Raw genomic sequence first — 20,457 nt, 5'->3', positions numbered from 1 at the left:
AAGGGAAGTCACCCTGATCATTATTAGTAAAAAATACGAGCACTCATAAAATCAACTAAGGCCAATTTTGAGAGAAAAATTGCCATGGATTCAAAGGACAATCATAAGGCCTTTTTCAGCTATGTTAGGAACCTGGGTGGAAACTCCCAGATATGCTCAGAATTAGTCCAAAATGATACAAAAATCACTGAACCCACAGACATTGCCAACATACTGGCAGACAGGTTCAGTGCAAACTTCACCCCCCTCTCACCCCCTAAAGGAGAGATAACTATCCCAGCCGAGTGTAGCCTCCCGGACATCTCAAATGCGCAGGTGAAAGCTGCTCTCTAAAGCTAAAAACACAGCATCAATGGGACCGGATGGTGTCCCCGGCTGTGTGCTACATGAGCTAAATGAGGAATTAAACCCGCACATAAGGCAGCTGTTTAATCTCAGCCTTACCACAGGATACGTGCCCAAGGAGTGGCGACGGCAACTGTTGTCCCACTCCACAAAGGCGGCCTCTATGGACCCTGGTAATTACCGCCCATAAGCTTAACAAGTCTAGTCTGCAAAGCTATGGAGAGGATCATAATGGAGCTCATAAACAAAGATATAGGGGACTTGCAGACATTGGACCCGACCCAGTTTGGCTTTGTCAAGGGAAGATCATGCCTTTTGAACTTGGTCGACTTCTTCGAAACAGTCACCAAGGCCATTGATGAGGGAAAGGCAGTCCATACAGCCTACCTTGACCTTGCAAAGGCTTTTGACACAATACCCCACTCGGGTATTGTAGAAAAACTTACCAGCTTAAATGTAAACCCGTATGTCACAAGATGGGTTGCAAACTGGCTTAAGGACAGAACCCACAGGGTTAGAGTTGCTGGCGCTGTGTCAGACTCCAAGCCGGTCACAAGTGGTGTCCCACAGGGCTCGGTCCTTGGCCCCCTATTGTTTGGCATCTACTTCTCAGAAGTACAGGCCAACATAGGAGGACTTTGGCTGACAAAGTTTGCAGGCGACTGCAAACTGGGCCATAGTGGAAAGTGCATCAGACACGGATATCCTTCAGAAGGGACTCACGGAAACAGATAGCTGGTGCCAGAGCCATGGCCTGAAGTTAAACGCCAAAATGTATAGTCATACCCTTCGGGAAAAACAAGGTAACCCCAAGCTACCATATAGGTGGCAATCCACTAAGCACAGAAGAGGTTATCAGGGACCTGGGGACCCAGGTTGACAGTGGCCTTTCTTTGACACTCACATTGCTAAAGTGGTTAGAAAGACCTTCTACATTGCCCACCTGATCATGAAGGGATTCACATCCAGATCTAGTGAGGTCATTGTTCCCCTGTACTCTTCACTTATCAGACCAATGATCGAGTACAATGCCCCATTCGGGATGTATCTCACCCGACATCTGCAGCAATTGGAGAGACCCCAAAAGTTCCTCACCAAAAGGATAAAGGACTCCAAAATCTGTCATATGCTGCCAGATTGAAGAAACTCCAGCTCTATTCAGTCGCATACCGCCTGCTCAGAGGTGACATGTGCCTGACATACAAGGCCATGTCCAACCCGGAATTAAAGGACATGCTCCACCTCAAATCCAAATCCACCAAAACCACTAGAGCAAGCGACTTAAACCTTAGCACGGATATAAATAGGACGTGCTGGAGGGATAGATTTATCACTCAGAGACTCCCTATGCTGTGGAATAAAATCCTGGTCCATGTGAGGCAGAGCACCTCGCTGACTCTGTTCAAGAGAAATCTAGACCTGTGGATGGGAGATCGTAGGTTTACCCCGGGAATCATCTCTGTGTCACTGCTGGACAGAGGCACAACAAACTAATGGGCACAGTTTTTTTTCATACAAGGGGTGGCGTAAGCCACAAAACTTTGGGCTAGGCTTATAAATGCCTTAGGGCAGATAGCCTAGTATAAACCTATGAACCTATAAACCTATGAACCTATTCCATTACAGATTTCTTAGTCATTTATTATGTTATTAAAACCAAACAGAACCAGAGGTTAATGATGAAGATGATGTCAATCAATCTTTAAAACTAAAGTAGTTCTACTCAGGCGGAGGGCTCAGTCATAAAAATATTTGTCAAACAGCCTAAAAATGCAACTGAAACATTGAATATTATAAAGGAGATAAAATAAATGGAAGTGAGATCTTCAGAAAAGGGAAGGAACAAATTACATAGACAAAAAAAATAGAATTTCTGGGAACAATACATGCAGTTTTCAGTCACAGAAAGCTGTCTGAAAAGTGAAGTCAGAGTTGAACAATGATCTCCTCCCCGTCTACAACATCCATAGAGTAGCTATAAAAAAAAGAACAAGAGGAGGAGCCATCGTTTCCAAAATATACCAGACATAACTCTATCCAAATGCTATTCCCAGCTTTCAGAAAGCAGAACCCCATATCTCCCATCTCAAAAAAATGTATTGCAGCTAGTTATATTCAGCTAGGCTATGACATCACAATAGCTAAAGATAGTATGTGCTGGTTTGCCAATAACATCCCACAAGCAACCAATAAATTAGATAATCTTAATATTGATATGGTTTCTTAAAAATCATCAGTACATCCAATAAAATAGATAAAATAAATGTCAGTACTTGACTGGATACTAACTACTAGTAATAAAGGATCATTTGCCTACCTCTGCCCTAAAAGCTTAAATATAACCAAATAAATATAACCAAATAAATATAACCAAATAAATATAACCAAGTATGCAACTGTGATTCTCTCAACAAAGACACATTTATTAACACTCTAAAAACGTACCCAGGGCCCTACTAAATACTCTTCTCACTGGACAATGCAGCCTCGTATTTTAATTCCACAGTACTAAACATACTAGATCTACAAGCCACATAAAACAAAAAGAGCAGAATCTAATCTCAGCCACTGACTAATGAAAGAAACAAAACATCTCATGCTGCTGCAGGGAGACATGAACTGGAAAGCAGGGTTACCACAGAAAGTCCTGCCTTCGGAAAAATTCAGAGAAATGAGAAATCTCACCAAGTGGTAAATAAAAATCTAATGAACAATCATAATACTTCAACCTTCAGCGATGCACCAGAACAATCCTAAACATTTCTGTAAATCTACCATGGTCTCCCAACAAGTAACCTAGCCTTGGGCGGTGCAGTGGTGACATTTCTGTAAATCTACCATGGTCTCCCAACAAGTAACCTAGCCTTGGGCGGTGCAGTGGTGACATTTCTGTAAATCTACCATGGTCTCCCAACAAGTAACCTAGCCTTGGGCGGTGCAGTGGTGACATTTCTGTAAATCTACCATGGTCTCCCAACAAGTAACCTAGTCTTGGGCGGTGCAGTGGTGACATTTCTGTAAATCTACCATGGTCTCCCAACAAGTAACCTAGCCTTGGGCGGTGCAGTGGTGACATTTCTGTAAATCTACCATGGTCTCCCAACAAGTAACCTACCTTGGGCAGTGCAGTGGTGACATTTCTGTAAATCTACCATGGTCTCCCAACAAGTAACCTAGTCTTGGGCGGTGCAGTGGTGACATTTCTGTAAATCTAGCATGGTCTCCCAACAAGTACCCTAGTCTTGGGCAGTGCAGTGGTGACATTTCTGTAAACCTACCATGGTCTCCCAACAAGTAACCTAGTCTTGGGTGGTGCAGTGGTGACATTTCTGTAAATCTACCATGGTCTCCCAACAAGTAACCTAGTCTTGGGCAGTGCAGTGGTGACATTTCTGTAAATCTAGCATGGTCTCCCAACAAGTAACCTAGCCTTGGGCGGTGCAGTGGTGACATTTCTGTAAATCTACCATGGTCTCCCAACAAGTAACCTAGCCTTGGGTGGTGCAGTGGTGACATTTCTGTAAATCTACCATGGTCTCCCAACAAGTACCCTAGCCTTGGGCGGTGCAGTGGTGACATTTCTGTAAATCTACCATGGTCTCCCAACAAGTACCCTAGCCTTGGGCGGTGCAGTGGTGACATTTCTGTAAATCTACCATGGTCTCCCAACAAGTAACCTAGTCTTGGGCAGTGCAGTGGTGACATTTCTGTAAATCTGCCATGGTCTCCCAACAAGTAACCTAGTCTTGGGCAGTGCAGTGGTGACATTTCTGTAAATCTACCATGGTCTCCCAACAAGTAACCTAGCCTTGGGCGGTGCAGTGGTGACATTTCTGTAAAGCTACCATGGTCTCCCAACAAGTAACCTAGCCTTGGGCAGTGCAGTGGTGACATTTCTGTAAATCTACCATGGTCTCCCAACAAGTAACCTAGTCTTGGGCGGTGCAGTGGTGACATTTCTGTAAATCTACCATGGTCTCCCAACAAGTAACCTAGCCTTGGGCGGTGCAGTGGTGACATTTCTGTAAATCTACCATGGTCTCCCAACAAGTAACCTAGCCTTGGGCAGTGCAGTGGTGACATTTCTGTAAATCTACCATGGTCTCCCAACAAGTAACCTAGCCTTGGGCAGTGCATTGGTGACATTTCTGTAAATCTACCATGGTCTCCCAGCAAGTAACCTAGCCTTGGGCAGTGCAGTGGTGACATTTCTGTAAATCTACCATGGTCTCCCAACAAGTAACCTAGCCTTGGGCGGTGCAGTGGTGACATTTCTGTAAATCTACCATGGTCTCCCAACAAGTTACCTAGCCTTGGGCAGTGCAGTGGTGACATTTCTGTGAATCTACCATGGTCTCCCAACAAGTAACCTAGCCTTGGGTGGTGCAGTGGTGACATTTCTGTAAATCTACCATGGTCTCCCAACAAGTAACCTAGCCTTGGGCAGTGCAGTGGTGACATTTCTGTAAATCTACCATGGTCTCCCAACAAGTACCCTAGCCTTGGGCAGTGCAGTGGTGACATTTCTGTAAATCTACCATGGTCTCCCAACAAGTTACCTAGACTTTGGCGGTGCAGTGGTGACATTTCTGTAAATCTACCATGGTCTCCCAACAAGTAACCTAGCCTTGGGCGGTGCAGTGGTGACATTTCTGTAAATCTACCATGGTCTCCCAACAAGTACCTTAGCCTTGGGCGGTGCAGGGGTGCAGCGGTTTGCATTGTTGCCTCACACCAAGAGGTTGTCCAGTTCAGTTCTTGGCTAGAGGGCCTTCTGTGTAGAATCTGCTTGTCCTCTCTGTGTTCGTGTGGGTTTGCTCCGGTGTCTTCCCACATTACAAAGACATGCATTTGGAGTGTTTCTCCTTAGGCCTCTGCTGAAAATTGGCTCATTCCAAGTTGGACTTTCCCAGTAAACAAATGGAAAATAAATAAAATAAACTAACAAACTCTTCAACCAGGTCAATCCAACACCCCAGCTCCAAAACCTAATAACAGCTCAAAATCAGCAGCCAATCAATTGAACAGTAACAGCTGTTCCAGTCTTAACCACCCAATAATTCCAGAACCCCAAAGTGCTCCTTCAATTCCTAACCCATTATAACCTTGTCTATTAAAAAGTATCTTCTAAAACTAAACCCACAACCTTATCTGCTGGGAACCTACCAATAGAATATCTAACTACTGGATCAGAAGCCTTAATTTATAGGTTCATAGGTTCATAGGTTCATAGGTTTATACTAGGCTATCTGCCCTAAGGCATTTATAAGCCTAGCCCAAATTATTGTGGCTTACGCCACCCCTTATATGAAAAAATACTGTGCCCATTAGTTTGTTGTGCCTCTGTCCAGCAGTGACCCAGAGATGATTCCCGGGGTAAACCTACGATCTCCCATCCACAGGTCTAGATTTCTCTTGAACAGAGTCAGCGAGGTGCTCTGCCTCACATGGACCCAATCCAATATCAGTTCTCATTAACCATGTCTTCAGTGAAAACCGCATCTCTAACTCTCTGGAAAACATCTTATATAGAACCACTACATAAAGGCAGCAAACACAGAGATGCTTTAAACTACAGATGGCTCCCAAGCAAGACACTGAAAACTCATAACACTAACACTCATAAGGTCGAACCCATCTCATTGAAATCTCATTAGACTGAAAACTCATTTCACTGAAAAGTGTAGAACTGTATAAAATTGTGTAGAATGTATGTGATGGTGTAATTTCTTATCATAGGAGTTGTTAGGGAAGTGAGTCCAACACAGTATGTGTGGATTGTGATGGTCAGTATCATGTGTAGCCCCAGATTTGTAGATGTCTGTGTTTGTGATGGTCAGCATCATGTTGTACCCCCAGATCTATAGATGTCTGTGTTTGTGATGGTCAGCAACGTGCTGTACCCCCAGATCTGTAGATGTCTGTTTTTGTGATGGTCAGCATCATGTTGTACCCCCAGATCGGTAGACATCTGTGTTTGTGATGGCCAGCATCATGTTTTACCCCCAGATCTGTAGATGTCTGTGTTTGTGATGGTTAGCATCATGTTGTACCCACATATCTGTCAATGTCTGTGTCTGTGATGGTCAAAATCATGCTGTACCTCCAGATTTGTAGATGTCTGTGTTTGTGATGGTCAGCATCATGTTGTAACCCTCAGATCTGTCAATGTCTGTGTTTGTGATGGTCAGCATCATGTTGTACCCCCAGATCTGTAGACATCTGTGTTTGTAATGGTCAGCATCATGTTGTACCCCCAGATCTGTAGACATCTGTATTTGTGATGGTCAGCATCATGTTGTACCCCTAGATCTGTAGATGCCTGTTTGTGATGGTCAGCAGCATGTTGTACCCCCAGATCTGTAGATGTCTGTGTTTGTGATGGTCAGCATCATGTTGTACCCCCAGATCTGTAGAAGTCTGTGTTTGTGATGGTCAGCATCATGTTGTACCCCCAGATCTGTAGATGTCTGTGTTTGTGATGGTCAGCATCATGTTGTACCCTGAGATCTGTAGATGTCTGTGTTTGTGATGGTCAGCATCATGTTGTACCCCAAGATCTGTAGATGTCTGTTTTGTGATGGTCAGCATCATACTGTACCCCCAGATCTGTAGTTGTCTGTGTTTGTGATGGTGACCATCATGTTGTACCCCCAGATCTGTAGATGTCTGTGTTTGTGATGGCCAGCATCATGTTGTACCCCCAGATCTGTAGATGTCTGTGTTTGTGATGTTCAGCATCATGTTGTACCCCCAGATCTGTAGATGTCTGTGTTTCTGATGGTCAGCATCATGTTGTACCCCAAGATGTCTGTGTTTGTGATGGTCATCATCATGTTGTACCCTCAGATCTGTAGATGTCTGTGTTTGTGATGGCCAGCATCATGTTTTACCCCCAGATCTGTAGATGTCTGTGTTTGTGATGGTTAGCATCATGTTGTACCCACATATCTGTCGATGTCTGTGTCTGTGATGGTCAACATCATGTTGTACCCCCAGATTTGTAGATGTCTGTGCTTGTGATGGTCAGCATCATGTTGTAACCCCCAGATCTGTCGATGTCTGTGTTTGTGATGGTCAGCATCATGTTGTACCCCCAGATCTGTAGACATCTGTGTTTGTAATGGTCAGCATCATGTTGTACCCCCAGATCTGTAGACATCTGTGTTTGTGATGGTCAGCATCATGTTGTACCCCCAGATCTGTAGATGTGTGTGTTTGTCATGGTCAGCATCATACTGTACCCCCAGATCTGTAGAAGTCTGTGTTTGTGATGGTCAGCATCATGTTGTACCCCAAGATCTGTAGATGTTTGTGTTTGTGATGGTCAGCATCATGTTGTACACCCAGATCTGTAGATGTCTGTGTTTGTGATGGTCAGCATCATGTTGTACCCCAAGATCTGTAGATGTTTGTGTTTGTGATGGTCAGCATCATATTGTACCCCCAGATCTGTAGATGTCTGTGTTTGTGATGGTGACCATCATGTTGTACCCCCAGATCTGTAGATGTCTGTGTTTGTGATGGCCAGCATCATGTACCCCCAGATCTGCAGATGTCTGTGTTTGTGATGTTCCGCATCATGTTGTACCCCCGATCTGTAGATGTCTGTGTTTCTGATGGTCAGCATCATGTTGTACCCCAAGATGTCTGTGTTTGTGATGGTCATCATCATCATGTTGTACCCTCAGATCTGTAGATGTCTGTGTTTGTGATGGTCAGCATCATGTTTTACCCCCAGATCTGTAGATGTCTGTGTTTGTGATGGTAAGCATTGTGTTGTACCCCCAGATCTGTAGATGTCTGTTTTTATGATGGTCAGCATCATGTTGTACCCCAGATCTGTAGACATCTGTGTTTGTGATGGCCAGCATCATGTTTTACCCCCAGATCTGTAGATGTCTGTGTTTGTGACGGTCAGCATCATGTTGTACCCCCAGATCTGTCGATGTCTGTGTCTGTGATGGTCAGCATCATGTTGTACCCCAGATCTGTAGACATCTGTGTTTGTGATGGCCAGCATCATGTTTTACCCCCAGATCTGTAGATGTATGTGTTTGTGATGGTCAGCATCATGTTGTACCCCCAGATCTGTAGATGTCTGTGTTTATGATGGTCAGCATCATGTTGTAACCCTCAGATATGTCAATGTCTGTGTTTGTGATGGTCAGCATCATGTTGTACCCCCAGATCTGTAGACATCTGTGTTTGTGATGGTCAACATCATGTTGTACCCCCAGATCTGTAGACATCTGTGTTTGTGATGGTCAGCATCATGTTGTACCCCCAGATCTATAGATGTCTGTGTTTGTCATGGTCAGCATCATGTTGTACCCCCAGATCTGTAGAAGTCTGAATTTGTGATGGTCAGCATCATGTTGTACCCCAAGATCTGTAGATGTCTGTGTTTGTGATGGTCAGTATCATGTTGTACCCCGGATCTGTAGATGTCTGTGTTTGTCATGGTCAGCATCATGTTGTACCCCAAGATCTGTAAATGTCTGTGTTTGTGATGGTCAGCATCATATTGTATCCCCAGATCTATATATGTCTGTGTTTGTGATGGTCATCATCATGTTGTACCCCCAGATCTGTAGATGTCTGTGTTTGTGATGGTCAGCAGCATGTTGTACCCCAGATCTGTAGATGTCTGTGTTTCTGATGGTCAGCATCATGTTGTACCCCAAGATCTGTAGATGTCTGTGTTTGTGATGGTCATCATCATGTTTTACCCCCAGATTTGTAGATGTCTGTGTTTGTGATGGTCAGCATCATGTTGTAACCCTCAGATCTGTCAATGTCTGTGTTTGTGATGGTCAGCATCATGTTGTACCCCAGATCTGTAGAGATCTGTGTTTATAATGGTCAGCATCATGTTGTACCCCCAGATCTGTAGACGTCTGTATTTGTGATGGTCAGCATCATGTTGTACCCCAGATCTGTAGAAGTCTGTGTTTGTGATGGTCAACATCATGTTGTACCCCCAGATCTGTAGACATCTGTGTTTGTGATGGTCAGCATCATGTTGTACCCCCAGATCTGTAGATGTCTGTGTTTGTGATGGTCAGCATCATGTTGTACCCCCAGATCTGTAGAAGTCTGTGTTTGTTATGGTCAGCATCATGTTGTACCCACAGATCTGTAGATGTCTGTGTTTGTGATGGTCAGCATCATGTTGTACCCCCAGATCTGTAGATGTCTGTGTTTGTGATGGTCAGCATCATGTTGTACCCCCAGATCTGTAGATGTCTGTGTTTGTGATGGTCAGCATCATGTTGTACCCCAGATATGTAGATGTCTGTGTTTGTGACGATCAGCATCATGTTGTACCCCCAGATCTGTAGATGTCTGTGTTTGTGATGGAAAGCATTGTGTTGTACCCCCAGATCAGTAGATGTCTGTGTTTGTGATGGTCATCATCATGTTGTACCCTCAGATCTGTAGATGTCTGTGTTTGTGATGGCCAGCATCATGTTTTACCCCCAGATCTGTAGATGTCTGTGATGGTTAGCATCATGTTGTACCCACATATCTGTCGATGTCTGTGTCTGTGATGGTCAACATCATGTTGTACCCCCAGATTTGTAGATGTCTGTGCTTGTGATGGTCAGCATCATGTTGTAACCCCCAGATCTGTCGATGTCTGTGTTTGTGATGGTCAGCATCATGTTGTACCCACTGATCTGTAGACATCTGAGTTTGTAATGGTCAGCATCATGTTGTACCCCCAGATCTGTAGACATCTGTGTTTGTGATGGTCAGCATCATGTTGTACCCCCAGATCTGTAGATGTCTGTGTTTGTGATGGTCAGCATCATGTTGTACCCCCAGATCTGTAGATGTCTGTGTTTGTCATGGTCAGCATCATGCTGTACCCCCAGATCTGTAGAAGTCTGTGTCTGTGATGGTCAGCATCATGTTGTACCCCAAGGTCTGTAGATGTTTGTGTTTGTGATGGTCAGCATCATGTTGTACACCCAGATCTGTAGATGTCTGCGTTTGTGATGGTCAGCATCATGTTGTACCCCCAGATCTGTAGATGTCTGTGTTTGTAATGGTCAGCATCATGTTGTACCCCAGATCTGTAGACCACTGTGTTTGTGATGGTCAGCATCATGTTGTACCCCCAGATCTGTAGATGTCTGTGTTTGTGATGGTCAGCATCATGTCATAACCCCAGATCTGTAGATGTATGTGTTTGTGATGGTCAACATCATGCTGCACCCCCTGATCTGTATATGTCTGTGTTTGTGATGGTCAGCATCATGCTGTACCCCCAGATCTGTAGATGTCTGTGTTTGTGATGGTCAGCATCATGTTGTACCCCCAGATCTGTAGATGTCTGTGTTTGTGATGGTCAGCATCATGTTGTACCCCAGATCTGTAGATGTCTGTGTTTGTGATGGTCAGCATCATGTTGTACCCCAGATCTGTAGATGTCTGTGTTTGTGATGGTCAGCATCATGTTGTACCCCCAGATCTGTAGATGTCTGTGTTTGTGATGGTCAGCATCATGTTGTACCCCAGATCTGTAGATGTCTGTTTGTGATGGTCAGCATCATGTTGTACCCCAGATCTGTAGATGTCTGTGTTTGTGATGGTCAGCATCATGTTGTACCCCCAGATCTGTAGATGTCTGTGTTTGTGATGGTCAGCATCATGTTGTACCCCCAGATCTGTAGATGTCTGTGTTTGTGATGGTCAGCATCATGTTGTACCCCCAGATCTGTAGACATCTGTGTTTGTGATGGTCAGCATCATGTTGTACCCCCAGATCTGTAGATGTCTGTGTTTGTCATGGTCAGCATCATGCTGTACCCCCAGATCTGTAGAAGTCTGTGTTTGTGATGGTCAGCATCATGTTGTACCCCAAGATCTGTAGATGTTTGTGTTTGTGATGGTCAGCATCATGTTGTACACCCAGATCTGTAGATGTCTGTGTTTGTGATGGTCAGCATCATGTTGTACCCCAAGATCTGTAGATGTTTGTGTTTGTGATGGTCAGCATCATATTGTACCCCCAGATCTGTAGATGTCTGTGTTTGTGATGGTGACCATCATGTTGTACCCCCAGATCTGTAGATGTCTGTGTTTGTGATGTTCCGCATCATGTTGTACCCCCGATCTGTAGATGTCTGTGTTTCTGATGGTCAGCATCATGTTGTACCCCAAGATGTCTGTGTTTGTGATGGTCATCATCATCATGTTGTACCCTCAGATCTGTAGATGTCTGTGTTTGTGATGGTCAGCATCATGTTTTACCCCCAGATCTGTAGATGTCTGTGTTTGTGATGGAAAGCATTGTGTTGTACCCCCAGATCAGTAGATGTCTGTTTTTATGATGGTCAGCATCATGTTGTACCCCAGATCTGTAGACATCTGTGTTTGTGATGGCCAACATCATGTTTTACCCCCAGATCTGTAGATGTCTGTGTTTGTGATGGTCAGCATCATGTTGTACCCCCAGATCTGTAGATGTCTGTGTTTGTGATGGTCAGCATCATGTTGTACCCCCAGATCTGTAGAAGTTTGTGTTTGTGATGGTCAGCATCATGTTGTACCCCTAGATCTGTAGATGCCTGTTTGTGATGGTCAGCAGCATGTTGTACCCCCAGATCTGTAGATGTCTGTGTTTGTGATGGTCAGCATCATGTTGTACCCCCAGATCTGTAGACATCTGTGTTTGTGATGGTCAGCATCATGTTTTACCCCCCAGATCTGTAGATGTCTGTGTTTGTGATGGTCAGCATCATGTTGTACCCCCAGATCTGTAGATGTCTGTGTTTGTGATGGTCAGCATCATGTTGTACCCCAAGATCTGTAGATGTCTGTGTTTGTGATGGTCAGCATCATGTTGTACCCCCAGATCTGTAGATGTCTGTGTTTGTGATGGTCAGCATCATGTTGTACCCCAAGATCTGTAGATGTCTGTGTTTGTGATGGTCAGCATCATGTTGTACCCCCAGATCTGTAGATGTCTGTGTTTGTGATGGTCAGCATCATGTTGTACCCCCAGATCTGTAGATGTCTGTGTTTGTGATGGTCAGCAGCATGTTGTACCCCAGATCTGTAGATGTTTGTGTTTCTGATGGTCAGCATCATGTTGTACCCCCAGATCTATAGATGTCTGTGTTTGTGATGGTCATCATCATGTTGTACCCTCATAGTTTCATAGTTTCATAGTTTGGTACTAGGCTATCTGCCCTGGGGCATTTATAAGCCTAGCCATAGTGATGTGGCTATCGCCACCCCAAGTAATGGTACAAAAGTGTACAGAATAGATTTAGAATACTGTGCCTCTGTCTAGTAGTGACACAGTGAAGTCCCCCTTACATAATAGAATTAGTTTATTGTGCCTCTGTCTAGTAGTGACACAGAGATGACCCCTGGGGTAAACCTACGATCTCCCATCCACTCGTCAAGATTTCTCTTGAAGAGAGTCAGTGAGGGGCTCTGCCTAACATGAACTGGGATTCTGTTCCAGAGTATGTGAAGCCTCTGAGTTATGAATCTGTCCCTCCAGCATGTCCTATTCATATTTGTGCTGAGGTTCAAATCTTTAGCTCTTGTGTTTCTGATGGATTTGGATTTTTTGAGGTGGAGCATGTCCATCAATTCCTGATTGGACATGGCCTTGTACGTCAGGCACAGATCACCTCTGAGTAGGCGGTATGCTACTGAATAGAGTTGGAGCTTCTTTAGTCTGGCAGCATATGACATATGTTGGAGACCCTTGATCCTCTTGGTGAGGTACTTTTGGGGTCTCTCTAGCTGTTGCAAGTGCCGGGTGAGGTACATACCAAATGGGGCATTGTACTCAATTATGGGCCTGACAAGGGAGGAGTACAGGGGCACAATGACCTCCTTTGATCTGGATGTGAATCCCTTCATGATAAGGTGGGCAAGGTAGAAAGTCTTTCTAACCACTTTGGCAATGTGGGTGTCAAATGTGAGGTCACTATTGACTTGGGTCCCCAGGTCTCTGATTTTTTTTTCTGTACTCAGTGGGTTACCACCTATGTGATAATTTGTGGGCACTTTGTTTTTCCCAAAGGGGATGACTATACATTTTTTGGCATTTAGTTTAAGGTAATGACTCCGGCACCAGTTGTCCATTTAAGTGAGGCCTTTCTGTAGGATGTATGTGTCAGCTGGTGTATCGACTATGGCGCCTAGTTTGCAGTCATCTGTGAACTTTGTCAGCCACAACCCTCCCATGTTTGCTATCACATCTGAGAAATAAATACCGAACAAGAGGGGTCCCAGGACAGAGCCCTGTGGGACACCACTTGTCACTGGCTTTGAGTCTGACATGGCTCCAGCGATTTTGACTTAATGGGTTCTATCCTTTAGCTAGTTTGTCGCCCATCTTGTGACATATGGATTTACATTTAAGCTGTTGAGCTTGTGGAGTATTGTGTCGAAAGCTTTAGCCAAGTCCAGGTAGGCTGTATGGACTGCTTTGCCCTCGTCAATGGCTCTAGTGACTGTTTCAAAAAAGTCAACCAGGTTCAAAAGGCAGGATCTGCCTTTTACAAAGCCAAACTGGGTGGGATCAAGTGTCTGTAAGTCCCCAATGTCTCTGTTTATTAGTTCCATAATGATTCTTTCCATAGCTTTGCAGACCAGGCTGGTTAAGCTTATGGGTCGGTAGTTACCAGGGTCAGTAGAGGTGCCTCCTTTGTGGAGTGGGACTACTGTTGCTGTACGCCAGTTTTCAGGTACATATCCTGTAGTAAGACTAAGATTAAATAGCATTTTTATATGCGGGTTTAGCTCCTCTTGGAGTTCACGTAGCACGCAACCCGAGATACTGTCAGGTCCCATTGATGCTGTGTTTTTAGCTTTGCTGAGGGCGGTTCTCACCTGGACATCTGAGATGACAGGGAGGTTACATTCAGCTGGGATAAGTATTTCTTCTTTTGGGGGTGAGGGAGGGGAGAAATTTGCACTGAACCTGTCTGCCAGAATGTTGGCAATATCTGTGGGTTCAGTGTATTTTTTGTCATTGTGAACTAACTCTGAACATATCTGAGGGTTTCCTCCCAGGTTTCTAACATAGCTGAAGAAGGCCTTGTGGTTATCTTTAGTGTCCATAGCGATTTTTCTCTCAAAGTTGGCCTTGGATGTTTTTATGAGAGAACGTAGCTTTCTACTAGTGCTGATCAGAGATGCCTTCTCTTTATGGGATTTTACTCTGTCGTGCAGTAGCTTCCTTCTTTGTTATACAATTTGTTTATGGCTGGGGTCCACCAGACAGGATGCCTGCCCTTGGTGGAGAGGGTCTTGGTTTTATTTGGGATTGCATGATCCATGCATTCTTGGAGATGTCCGTAGAAAGCATTTGTGAAGGATTCTGCATTGTGGGATGTGGTTTCCACTGTCCCAGTGGGCTTAAAGGATACCATCTCAGTTTTAAGAAGTGTAAAGTCGGCTTTTGAGAAGTTTTTCACTGTAGTCTTTTGTGTTGGGGGTAGAGGTGGGATATGTATATCCAGGGTGATTAGTCTGTGGTCAGATCTCACTAGTGAAGGGTGTACTTCCGGTGTGGAGCACTTTGTCCCCATGTTTGTGATGATCAGGTCTAGTATATTATCTCCCCTTGTGGGAGAGGTGACTAGCTGTTCCATTGCATTTGAATTTATGAATTCCAGGAACCTTTGGGCTAGGGTGTTTGGGCTAGAATAATGCACCCAGTCTATGTTAGGGTAGTTGAAGTTTCCCAATATGATGGTGTTTGGTGAGACATTCATATCCTCCAATGTCTTCAGGAAGACTGAGTGGGGTTCCTGAGATTGGGAGGGTGGTCTGTAACATGCTACCAGTTGTATAGCAGTTTTGCCTACGGTTAGTTGCACCTGGATGGTCTCTGATGCTTCATGTGTTGCCACTAACCTGGAGGTGTGGGTGTCCTTGATGAATATGGACACTCCCCCTCCCTTTTTGGTTTGGCCCAAGTTTTGGGGCCGAAAAGCATGATACAAGGTATAGCCTGGTAGTGCTGGGGTGCTCTCAGGACCCTTGAACCAGGTTTCAGTTACTGCACAGACATCGATGTCCTCCATACTGAGGAGTGCTTCCAGAGCCTGCATCTTGAGATTTAGACTTCTGGCGTTGAGCAGCATTACCCTTAATTTTTTTCCATTTTTGTTTTCTAAGGAGGTGGGTTTGTCTTTTGAGCCTTGCCTAAAAAAGGCTCTATGCGGGAGGCAAGAGCCTTAACCAATATCCGGAAGCCCAGTGGTGACAGATGCAAGCCGTCCCTTGCGAAGCAGCATGGCTTGTCCAGCATGTCATCCCAAGCAGACAGACATTGTATCCCCCTAGAATGACACCAGTATTTGAGCCAATTATTAAAGCTGGACATCTTGTCTTTGTATTGTGGCATCATTCTTGGTGAGGGTAAGATGCTGCTCAGGGTCAGGGTCATACCAGCCTGGGCTACATAATCAGAGAGCTCCTGTATGTCTCTTTTCATGTAGTCCAGGGAGGTACGTTTCAGGTCATTCATGCCGGCATGGACAATGACGGAGTCATATTTGTACTTGCTTTGGAGTGACCTGAGTGCGTGTGTTATGTGGCAGATCCTAGCTCCCGATAAGCAGCTCACCATTACCCTCTCCTTGTTCAGCCTGGTAAGCGGAACGTCAGTGTGTCTGACTATAGAGTCACCTATTACTAGTGTATCAGTCATGGTGTTTGGCCTTAAGGGCTGTGATTGTTTGACACACTGATTTATTGAAGTATGTGATGCATGTGTTATGTTTTGAGGTGGTGGATTTTTGGGTGTTTGCTTTGGGAGCCTCTGTTGTTTTGGTAAGTTTTTTGTTAGAGCCTCCGAGTATGTCTTTGTGTTATTACGTGTTTGGTTTGCAGTTGTGGTAGGTCTATGTGGGACTGGGTTTGGTGTGTGTGGTTACCTTCTCCTCCTGTCTGGTCTTGCCAGTCCTGAGTTGAGAGAGTTCAGCCTCCAGTTTGGCTATATTGTTGCATCTCTCACATGTATTTGTGTTTGTTGGAAGGAGGAGAGGGTTGTCTGTGTACATGAGACAATTGTAGCATTGTCTCAAGATTCCCAGATTAACCAGCTGAACCAGAGAGGATGCCAGCAATCTACCACTCGACATGCTAGAATATTATAAGGGAGTGCTGTGCCTTTAAGGGAAGTGGGTACTCACAGGGAAGGTAGGTGGATGTAGTGCTTACTTTAGCTAGCGAGTGCTTACTTAGAAGAGAGGTTTTGAGAACAAGTGCTAGGCTTATAGTACAGCGATTAGACTCGATTATTATAAGAGTAGAGCTTTCTTAAGGAAAAATTTGAAGAGCAGACTTGGTGGAGCCAGAAAAAGTTTAACCTTGTTTAACTGGCGCTGCACTATGTGCACAATCGCACAAAGCCGTGCAAATGTGGATTTTAAACAGGGAACTTCAAAAGAGCTAGAAATGGTCCAAAACAACCAATTACTACAAGCTCTTGTGCTGATGTCACTCCTTCAGGGACAGATAGGCTGCTCAAGGCTCCGCACTCCCACTGGTGAGCAAAGAAACTTCCTTCTATCCAAGTAAGGCAATGGACACCACAGGAACTACACTACAGCCCAGAATACAACAAAGCCTGTATACTGGTCTAAACTAGTTGAGGAGAGGCGGGAAAACAAGGATCTGTAGACATCTGTGTTTGTGATGGTCAGCATCATGTTGTACCATCAGGTCTGTAGATGTATGTGTTTGTGATGATCAGCATCATGTTGTACCCCCAGATCTGTACATGTCTGTGTTTGTGATGGTCAGCATCATGTTGTACCCCCAGATCTGTAGATGTCTGTGTTTGTGATGCTCAGCATCATGTTGTACTCCCAGATCTGTAGATGTCTGTGTTTTTGATGGTCAGCATCATGTTGTACCCCAGATCTGGAGATGCCTGTGTTTGTGATGGTCAGCATCATTTTGTACCTCCAGATCTGTAGATGTCTGTGTTTGTGATGGTCAGCTTCATGTTGTACCCCCAGATCTGTAGATGTCTGTGTTTGTGATGGTCAGCATCATGTTGTACCCCCAGATCTGTATATGTCTGTGTTTTTGATGGTCAGCATCATGTTGTACCCCAGATCTGGAGATGTCTGTGTTTGTGATGGTCAGCATCATTTTGTACCTCCAGATCTGTAGATGTCTGTGTTTGTGATCGTCAGTATCATGTGTACCCCCAGATGTACAGATGTCCATGTTTGCTCTAAAGCACTTATTCACTGTGTGTTTATTCTTTTCTCTGTGGTTGTGCAATCATGGAAACAGTGTACATAAGTAAAGGAGGTGTGGGGGACAACACCATCCACATGGGTGGTGCAGGAGTTCTTGCTCCCTGCAAAAAAAAAAAAAAACATTTTCTGTATATTTTTCTTGCAGATAATGTTTTCAGTGAAATGAGTTGTCAGTGATATGGATTTGATCTTATGAGTTTCAGTGTTATGAGTTTTCAGTGTTATGACACAGACCCACTACAGACCCATAGCCACCCGGTTCCCATTAGAAAAAATATCCTTGAAAAATGTATACACTTCCAAATTATGGATAACCTAACTAAAACAATCATCATAAAAACACTGCACAGTTTCAGACCCAAACATAACACCAGCACTGCTCTTCTCAGTTTCACAAACATCGTTAATAATACAAAGGACAAAAGATGCCTAGTTTCTCCTGTCTTCTTAAATCTTTCAAAATAATGTAATACAGTCCCACACCAAAAATTGCTTGAAGAACTTTCATTGTTAAACCATTCCCAGTCAGTATTATCCTCATGCTGTTATTATTTCCCAGAAGGCAACAGGCAATCATATGGCAGCAAACATATTCGACCTTCCTAACCATCTCTATAGGTGTGCCAGAGAGATCCGTCCTCTGCCCACTATTTCCCAATATCTATCCAAACTTACTCCATAAAACCTCCAAACATGCCTCTATAGTGCAATGTACAGATTCCGTCACCCTTATCTGCATTGTGTCAACCATCATCAGAGTCAAAAACTTACCCAGGACTCATTCTCTTCCATTGAAACCTGGCTACTGAACTCCTGTGTATGTTTCAAACATAACAAAATAAATCTTATGTTATTTGCCCTTAAACACATTACAGAATTAAAACATTCTTTTAACATTACCTCTAAAATACTACATCCTACAACTAACATCCTAAACTAAACTACTTGGTGTCACAATAAATGAAAACATGAAATTTGACCATCACATCTCTTGAGTAACAGCAAGAATTCACCAAAAACCTGACATGATACCCTCATTAGATCCAACCCCTACCTTACTAATATCACTAGAAAAAAAATTAGTGTCTACATACCTTTTACCCTCACTTCTTTTAGTATAGTACCACTCTACTCAGCCCTTATCAACCCTGTCATTGGGTACAATGCCCCATTTTTGGCATGTACCTAGCTAGACAGCTGCAAAAGTTGGAACAGCCTCAAAGGTTGCCCCGCCAGAAGAATCAAGGGTACGAAAATCCTGTCCTACACAGATCTCCATAAGAGGTCCTATCTCTGTACTTAATCTCTTATAGGTTACTGAAATGTGGTCCTTGCCTGTCATATATGGCATGCTCAGATACAGCTCTGATGGATCTCCTGCACATCCATAAAACAAACAGCATGAGAAACACTAGATCCAAAGGCCTCAACTTTGCCTGCAACAGAAATAGAACATGATGAAGAGACTGATATGTGTCTATATCCCTGTGCTATGGAATAAGCTCCACATTTATATGAAGCAGAGTTCATCCCTGACCTTATTCAAAAGAAACCTTGATCATTGGATACGGAATCAAAATTCAACCCCAGTCTGGCTCACAGTGTCTCTGATGGACAGAGGTCAAAAGTAAGTAAATGAATCCCCAAGTAACATACCCACCAATTAACCCTTAGCTACCTCATTACTAATATACTCAACTATACAGGACTCCAAGGAACTTGAGGACAAAACTGGGTTAGATTGCATGGCTAGACTTGTAAAGACTGGTGATCATTAGACTAGTATAAACTTAAGCATCTGAATAAGAATTTCAGTTCTGTAGTAATCATATTTCCAGTTTAAGAAATTAGTAAAAGATCTCTCTTTGCAATTTTTTTCAGTTTGTTTCATTAAACTTCCATTTTGTTTTTCAGTTTGTTTCATATTTATCTTTGTGATTATATCTAAACACAGTCCTAGATTAACAACTGTCTACAGAGTTTGATTAACAGCTTAGATGCTTGTAGGAGGTAGAAGGAGACAGTGAAGGAATAACAAGGCTGCACCTGCTCATCTTTCCCAGGAGGAGAGTCATGAGTTGGCATGCAGGGATGGACAGATGACGGCATTCAGAATAAGGAAATGGCAAGCTAGGCCCTGAAGTGTGTTTCCCTTTGGCCCATAGCGGGACCACTGCCAGTAACCATATCTTATATATACTCTCAGTCTCCTACACAAATGGAAGCAGGACTGTAACCCAAAAGAAAGTAAGCCTGATGCCATGAGGAGCAGCTTCCAGGTGCCTCCTGTAAAACATGTCAACCAAATTAAGAGGGGAGGTTGAGCTTAACTCAGAAAGGATAAGTACCTGAGTGAATTACTAAAATGTGACTGCATATTGGGGAACTTCATGGTGGGAGCAACGAAGCAGCAGGATTATGTATAACCCCAACCTAAAAGAAACAAACCAATTTACTCATAACTCAAACTTGCAATTCATAAATCTGTGGTTTACAACTGCCACTCTTTAATGGCAGTCACTGAAACCATATCGAAACTTATTCATAACCGAGATGTGTTATGTATTTGAAATATAACCATGAGCTTTGATTAAGGTGTCGAACAGGCTCTCTGTAAAATAGGAAGTTAACAATGTGTGGAAATGTTGGTATGTTTCACTAAAGTGACTAAGGTATATGCAGCTTGTAGAATTACAGGTGGTGCTGTACAAAGGAAGTTATTTATAATTGTAGATTTATTGGAAATAATGACCCAGGGTTAGCAGCAAGGTTGCCACAATGGTGCCTCAGAATGAGACCAAATCTACAACTTGGCTGAGTGTGCTTCATTAGTCAAATTCTGTGTGGCTGGTTA

General features: G+C 43.8%; 1 protein-coding gene across 3 annotated transcripts in view; it reads right to left on the bottom strand.

The window, feature by feature from the left end:
- The window catches only part of LOC122808938, a 636,015-nt gene that overhangs the window by 133,230 nt on the left and 482,328 nt on the right, over window positions 1–20,457 (bottom strand). The gene's annotated exons all lie outside the window — the stretch shown is intronic.

This window comes from Protopterus annectens, chromosome 1.part1, assembly GCF_019279795.1.
Source record: "Protopterus annectens isolate FY-2018-M chromosome 1.part1, PAN1.0, whole genome shotgun sequence".
Classification (NCBI taxonomy): Eukaryota; Metazoa; Chordata; order Ceratodontiformes; family Protopteridae; genus Protopterus; species Protopterus annectens.
Note: the sequence above shows the minus strand (reverse complement) of the source record. Positions and strands in the feature narration are given on the sequence as shown.